This window comes from Pocillopora damicornis, chromosome 1, assembly GCF_964200805.1.
Source record: "Pocillopora damicornis chromosome 1, jaPocDami1.2, whole genome shotgun sequence".
NCBI lineage: Eukaryota > Metazoa > Cnidaria > Anthozoa > Scleractinia > Pocilloporidae > Pocillopora > Pocillopora damicornis.
Window position 1 is genome coordinate 20,616,023 of NC_142670.1, and position 6,732 is coordinate 20,622,754.

Here is a 6,732-nt window from a genome sequence, read left to right on the forward strand (position 1 = left end):
GCATCATGTAACTTTTATTACACTTTGATTTTACACGTCCATTCTTCTAATCGTATCTTGATAATGTACTCCCCCTTCTCATCGATGTCCTTCAATAACCTGTTTTTTAAAAATAAAAAAATGTTACATTAAAAATGGCATTATGATTTTTGTGTAAAATTAAATAAATGATAATCACCGTTGCACCAAAGCTTGCAATCTCGTTTTCATGACTTCCATGGTCGTTTTCACGATGGAATGAAGTACCACACGGAAATGATTGTTCGGGGAGTCCACAAATAACACATAAAGCGTAACCATCTGTAAAGATAAAAAAAAGCATACCTCTTTCATTTTCAATAGTTTTTTCAAGTGTCTCTTTTTCTCGCGACTACGTCTCTTATTTTCACGGACCTTTTCACGTTTCCGTTCTTCGTTCAAGAGTCTTGCGTGTCTCGCTCCTTTCTTATTTTCCTGCAAGAGGTGTATCAGTTCCATGACGTTCGTGATAATGGGACGTGGTTGACGTTCGTGGTAATGCTTTTCGCCTTCTGCCAATAATATAAGGGTTTCTTCTACCACGTCCTGATCGTAACCCAAAAGATAGTACGTGTTCTCGTTCTCCATGATCGGTGTAAACAAATTTTGGCGAGGGGTGCGCGCCGTGTGTTTTTTATAATCTATGACACGTGATTCTCTTAGGGGGTACCCACGTCACCGGAGAGAATAATACCTTTCCTATTTTTAACACGACGTCGTATCAAGGGTCGTTTCCCATATATGATAGGACGCGGAGAGAACAATACCCTTCCTAATAGGACGCGGAGAGAACAATACCCTTCCTGTTTTTACATGGCGTCTTCTCAAAGGTCGTTTCCCATATATGATAGGACGCGGAGAGAACAATACCCTTCCTATTTTTACATGGCGTCGTCTCAAAGGTCGTTTCCCATATATGATAGGACACGGAGAGAACAATACCCTTCCTAATAGGACGCGGAAAGAACAATACCCTTCCTATTTTTACATGGCGTCGTCTCAAAGGTCGTTTCCCATATATGATAGGACGCGGAGAGAACAATACCCTTCCTAATAGGACGCAGAGAGAACAATACCCTTCCTGTTTTTACATGGCGTCGTCTCAAAGGTCGTTTCCCATATATGATAGGACGCGGAGAGAACAATACCCTTCCTATTTTTACATGGCGTCGTATCAAAGGTCGTTTCCCATATATGGTAGGACGCGGAGAGAACAATATCCTTCTTATTTTTTAGATGGCGTCGTGTCAACGGTCGTTTCCCATATATGGTAAGACGCGGAGAGAACAATACCCTTCCTATTTTTAGATGGCGTCGTATCAAGCGTCGTCTCCTCGTGTCACTACTATAAAAAAGGACTGTCGCACGTCTATTGGATCTTATTTTAGTCTTTCCCTTGGTCGCGTAAGGATGGTCGCCAGCTTACCGTTTCCAGTCCTTTCCAAAGAGCAGATCCCACTACGGATGAACCTTGAAAGATGTCCATTGGAAATCAAATTGATCATCTTGCTCCAAGTCATACAAAACAAGATTGATATGTTTCAAACATGGGACGACGTGAGTATGCTTTTTTATCGAAAAGTATTTTTTTCCCAAGTAAATCAATGGTTTGTTTTTTTTTCAGTTGACCTATTTCACTGATGCGTTACCACCCAAAGAACGAAACAGTATAATCCGCAAGTGGACCAATCACATGATTGACAAAAAGTCCAAGCAGTGAAAAAAAGTACACAGGCATTTGGTAAGTTTTTTGTTTTGTCATTTTTTAATTTAACATTAAATAGTACCTTCTAGGACTCGGCTTTTTTTTTTTGCACCCCCTAAGACGTGTTCCTGCGAGGCGTGTACATGGCACAAAACGCTTGATATTTTTCCTAGCTGGATCTTGTATCTTTCTTGCCTAAGGTATGTTCTTTTTGTTTTTGTTTTTTAAGTCCCAAACCTGTGCAAGATTGAATCTCGTTCGCGGGCTGTGGGGACATTGTTATCTCATAAAATATTATCCTCGCCACATTCCTCGTTGGGTATTCAGGTCAGTTTTTTAATCTATAGTTCAATCGGGTTGTTCACCTCCATGACCTCTATGGGTGCGCCTCTCTTCACAGAAACCATTGTATATGTAGAGGTTGTAAATATTATCGGGACTATGATATGGTACCTCCTTGGTGGCTTTTCCTCATGAATTGGTGATTATTTATTTTCACGGGAACGTTCCATAAGGTATCATTTTTTCTCTTTCCTACAGCATACAAGAAATGCAGATTACAACAAAAAACAAATAAAACCAAAAACAAGAACTACGCATGCGCATTTTTTAGGTTACCACATTGATCGGAAAGATCGAAACGTGACATATATTCATTCGAACCTAACCCAGTTTTAGGTTGTCAGGGTGATAATGATGACGTCATAGGATCAATAAGTCAATACCCCTAACTAGAATTGATGACGTCATAGGTCAGGTTGTTATGGTGATAATGATGACGTCATAGGATAAAAAAGTCAATACTTCTAGCTAGAATTAATGACGTCATAAGTCAAGTTGTCATGGTGATAGTGATGACGTCATAGGATAAAAATCAATTCTCCTAACTAGAATTGATGACGTCATCATTTACGTCATAAGCCAGGTTAGGAGAATTCGAAAAAATCAGCCCTGGAACTCATTTTTGAAAAATTAAAAGGTATTTAACGGAAATTTTTTATCGTTTCTTTTTAAGAAAATTGGATTTTGGATGCAAAACGACCAAAAACTTCGGCAAATACGAATTACTTTATTCAAAATGGTTACATTCCCATCTCTCCTCTCTCAACAACATTTAAGCATGACACTATGTTATGTTCAATTTCCCTGTGTTTTATTAGGCGGGAATTTGATATATTTGCATGGTATGGAAGCACATTTTAACCGCTCTTAATCGTCTCAGAACAATTGTTTTTACATAAGAACAGTGCTGACATATGGTAATGGACTAGTTACATTTTTCTTGTTGTATATTCTTCCATAAACATAGTTTATCTGTCAAAAGTTAAAATCGCTTATTGTGCATGTCTCGGAGAAAGTTATTAGCAAAAACATGTTTAATGATAAGTTTAAAGTTACTCACCTCAAAAACAGGTGGCATCTGTCGACCGTTAAATTGTTGATAATTTCGATATTTTTGGTTTGAAAAATACAGTGTTTTCTATTTTAATTTACTATTTCCTGGAAAAAGTCGAATTTCCAATGTATACTAAGTTCATCGATAGAAACATCTTGAACCTGTATTTGAATCTGCTGCGTGATGCTAGACAAAGATATCTTGTCTGAATGAAAATTAACATAAATTTCCTCTTTTTATGATAATCGGTCTAAATAACCGAAAGAAATCGTGTAAACTCAAGTAGGAAAAATCTGAATTTTCAAGGACTTGTAAAATGATGAAGACGACAAAAGGTTTATAAAAAAAATATTTTTTTTTTTCATAACTTATCGATCATGAAGTAGAGAAGGAATTTGAGAAAAATTTGTGGGTAGCTTATTAACAGCTTTTGTTCCATCTCCCCTAAAATAATAAGAGGAGAGAAACAAAACACACGAAAATGCTCTCCACTAACCTCGTGTCTTCACAAAAGACAAGTGATGCTCGATGCCAAGTTTTGTTCATGTTTTACTTTTTTTTTTTACAGTTTTTTGGAGGGGGAGGGCTGGAGATATTTATCTAGGGCCCTATTATACAAAAAGTTAGAAACTTAAAATACAACAGCGGTGACAGCGACATCAACAAAAGAAATTAAAAACATCACTCAAATTTGCCTTGTCCCAAGCATTTTATTTGTTAACCTTCTTTATCTCAGATAGGCAAAAATCCGCAAATGAAGGCAGTATCAATTTTTCTCCATTTTCCCGTATTCTTCCTGGTGGGCTGGTTAAGTTACACGGAACCTATAATTTTTTTTTCCTAATTTTACAAGATAGCACACCAAAAGTAGAGTTATAAGGGAAAAAAGGATCTAGCAACCGTTTCCTCACAAATTCCTGTCCTTAAGAAGACCGTAGAAAATAAAATAGGGGCAATGCATAATTCAAGGTACGAATAAAATTTATTGGATGTCTTACCGCCTTGATGTTCTACGAGCCTGCTGCTCTATGTTCGTACATGATTTTAAGAACCTCAATGCCGTAATGTTGCTGTGATGGCTAAAAGATTTCAAGGATTCTGTTATCGATTATAAAACGACAAATGTAATGCTATTTTTTGCGTGGCCTTGAGTTGTTATCAATGAGTCGTTCTAGTTCAACGGAAGCAGTATTGCTATCGCAATCAGCGTTTAACTTCCCGAACTGATTATTTCATAAAAAACCAGGCAAATCATAATTTGTCCTTTGATAAAGGTAAGATGCAAGTTTTAGGATGAAGATTATAACATGCACGATGCTTCGCAAAGGAAATCTTGCAAGTTTCACCACAATATTCTGTATTTCTAACATCTGCCTTTCCTTGATTGTTAATTCCATATTCTACATATGCACGTACTTACTTCGTTTCAAGGCGCCAATGAAACACATTTAACAAAGGAGGAATCGTAATCGGTGGAAAATAAGTCTACATGAGCTTTATTCGAACAGTTTGGTCGATACATATTTCCAAAAATAGCACGATTTAATTTATCGCCTGCCTAAATTAGGTATTCTCTATGTCGTTGAAAACGCGTGTAAGACCAGTCGACAGTTAAAAGACAACTATCTGATAACAACTCGAATAGTAAACAGGGCCTTTAGAGCGACGCTAAATGAGTTCCTTGAAAAATGCACGCCTCTTAGTTGAGGCAAACCCCATGTTCTGAAAGCTGTCTTCGAAACAATTTTACAACTCTCTACTGGAACATTTTCTTGAATTCATGTAAAGTTCTTTGCTTCAGATACAAAACAAACATGTAACGAATGTTGAAAAAAGGTCGTCCATACATAACTTCTAAAGATTGTTGGACAGTTTTCAATTTCAGAAATTAAACCATTCGTGCATCGAGACTAATACGATTGAAATTTAAACAATAGAGACTTGAGGATTAGAAACGTGGATCACACAGTTTTTCGAACGCTTTATTTCTTTAATTAAATTGAAGTTCGAAATTATTGAGCTATTTTTCAGTGGCATATCACACCTATTGAGAACATAAACAATTTTAAGTGTACCTTGAAAATTCGAGAACCTTCCACCGAAGAATTAGGCAAGCTGAAATGATAAGAGATAATTTATTCAAGACGTCATTTGGTGTCTCATAGAAAGACGTAAACAGCATCTGATATGTGCTTTGTCTGTCATCTTGAACAAAACATTTAATATGTTAAATAATAGGGGAAAAATGTATTGTTTATTCTGGTAAAAGTGCGCCTAAACTATGTTTTAAAACTCCTACAGAGTGCGTGAAGCCGGCTAAATGTTTCATCATGCACAAATTGTCGGGATGTTTTTACCAAAAAAAACGTTGTGCTCTTTGTCTAACTTGTGGTGCCGAAGCCCAAGGAAGAAGAGCGAACGATTTTACAAGAATAGGAACTTTTGAAATAATTTCGAGTCATTATTCCATGTTGATTTAAAGTTGCTTGAGATAAGACAGAAGACAATTAAATAAACTACGAGTAATATTAAAAGAAAGGAAGGAAATTTCGAGAAACTGTGTATGACGAAAAAAATTGTCATTTTTGCGGCGCCTTTAATTTGTTTGAACTACACTGTCGATGACTCATGAAAAACTGTCGAGCTAAAAAATATTTAGCGATAATTTTAAGTATTTGGCATATCAATGAAATTTTATATCGCATCATGTTTAATCTGTTTATCCTTACTGTCAACTTGAATTTGTATTGTAGCTCTGAAGCCCTTGAGGTTCGATCAAAGCATTTGTATTGCATGTGTTTGACGTCCGTGAGTTATGGTCATTGTGGCTTTCGCGCAAAATGGAGCCGTACAAACTTTAATAGATAAATTCCAACACGAATCGTCAGTATTTGCTGGAAGACTTTCTCGAGGCCAGAGAAAGTTACTTTTCAAACTAAAATTACGCGACAGGTTGGTTAAAGTCCTTTCTTAATTAGAGAACTAACTTTCAAAACCACAAGAAAGTGCAACATTTCTTAAGGCAAAAAGAAAAAAAAAAAGCAGTTTTCCCTGCCCGTAAAAATCTAGTCGGCCCCTACTTATTTTAAAGAAGTTCCATACTCTGTAAGTGGGACCCTTTTAATTGCTGCAAACATAGGAGTGTTATTGTATGTTTAGAGCTTTTGTGAATAGCTTATGCAACGGAAAGCTTAACGTTTCTCGAGGCTGGCAATATTTCCTTGTCCAAGACATCCTTTCCGTATTAGTTTTCATTAGCGATCCGTTATTATCACACGGTGGAGTTTCCATAGATAAACACTGGATTATTTGAGAACTTAAGGGAAATCTTCTTAAACATCGTTTAAAAGCTAATTTAGGCCGAATAAGATGTTTCATAATGATAATTTGTCAACGTTACCAGCCGAAACTTACGCTTATTGCAAAATTTGAGATCGTGATCGTGATAACTGTTATTTAATTATTGTCATGGTTCAGTGACATTGTAGAGAGAACAAGGAAGTTCTTATCTAAAATAATCATCGTTTTGGCTTGAAACCAGGTGTTTCTACAGTTAATCATCGTTTTGGCTTGAAACCAGGTGTTTCTATGGTAACCGTAGCTACCATATTGT

The 6,732-nt window shown here is 36.5% G+C and overlaps 1 long non-coding RNA gene across 1 annotated transcript; it reads right to left on the minus strand.

The window, feature by feature from the left end:
* LOC149052689 (uncharacterized) lies at positions 1 to 1,744 on the minus strand. The gene is made up of 3 exons (XR_016186214.1): positions 1,445 to 1,744; positions 179 to 300; positions 1 to 99 (listed from the first exon to the last, which is right to left on the minus strand). It is a non-coding gene; the product is annotated as an uncharacterized LOC149052689 (long non-coding RNA).
* Between the last annotated feature and the right edge of the window lie 4,988 nt (positions 1,745 to 6,732).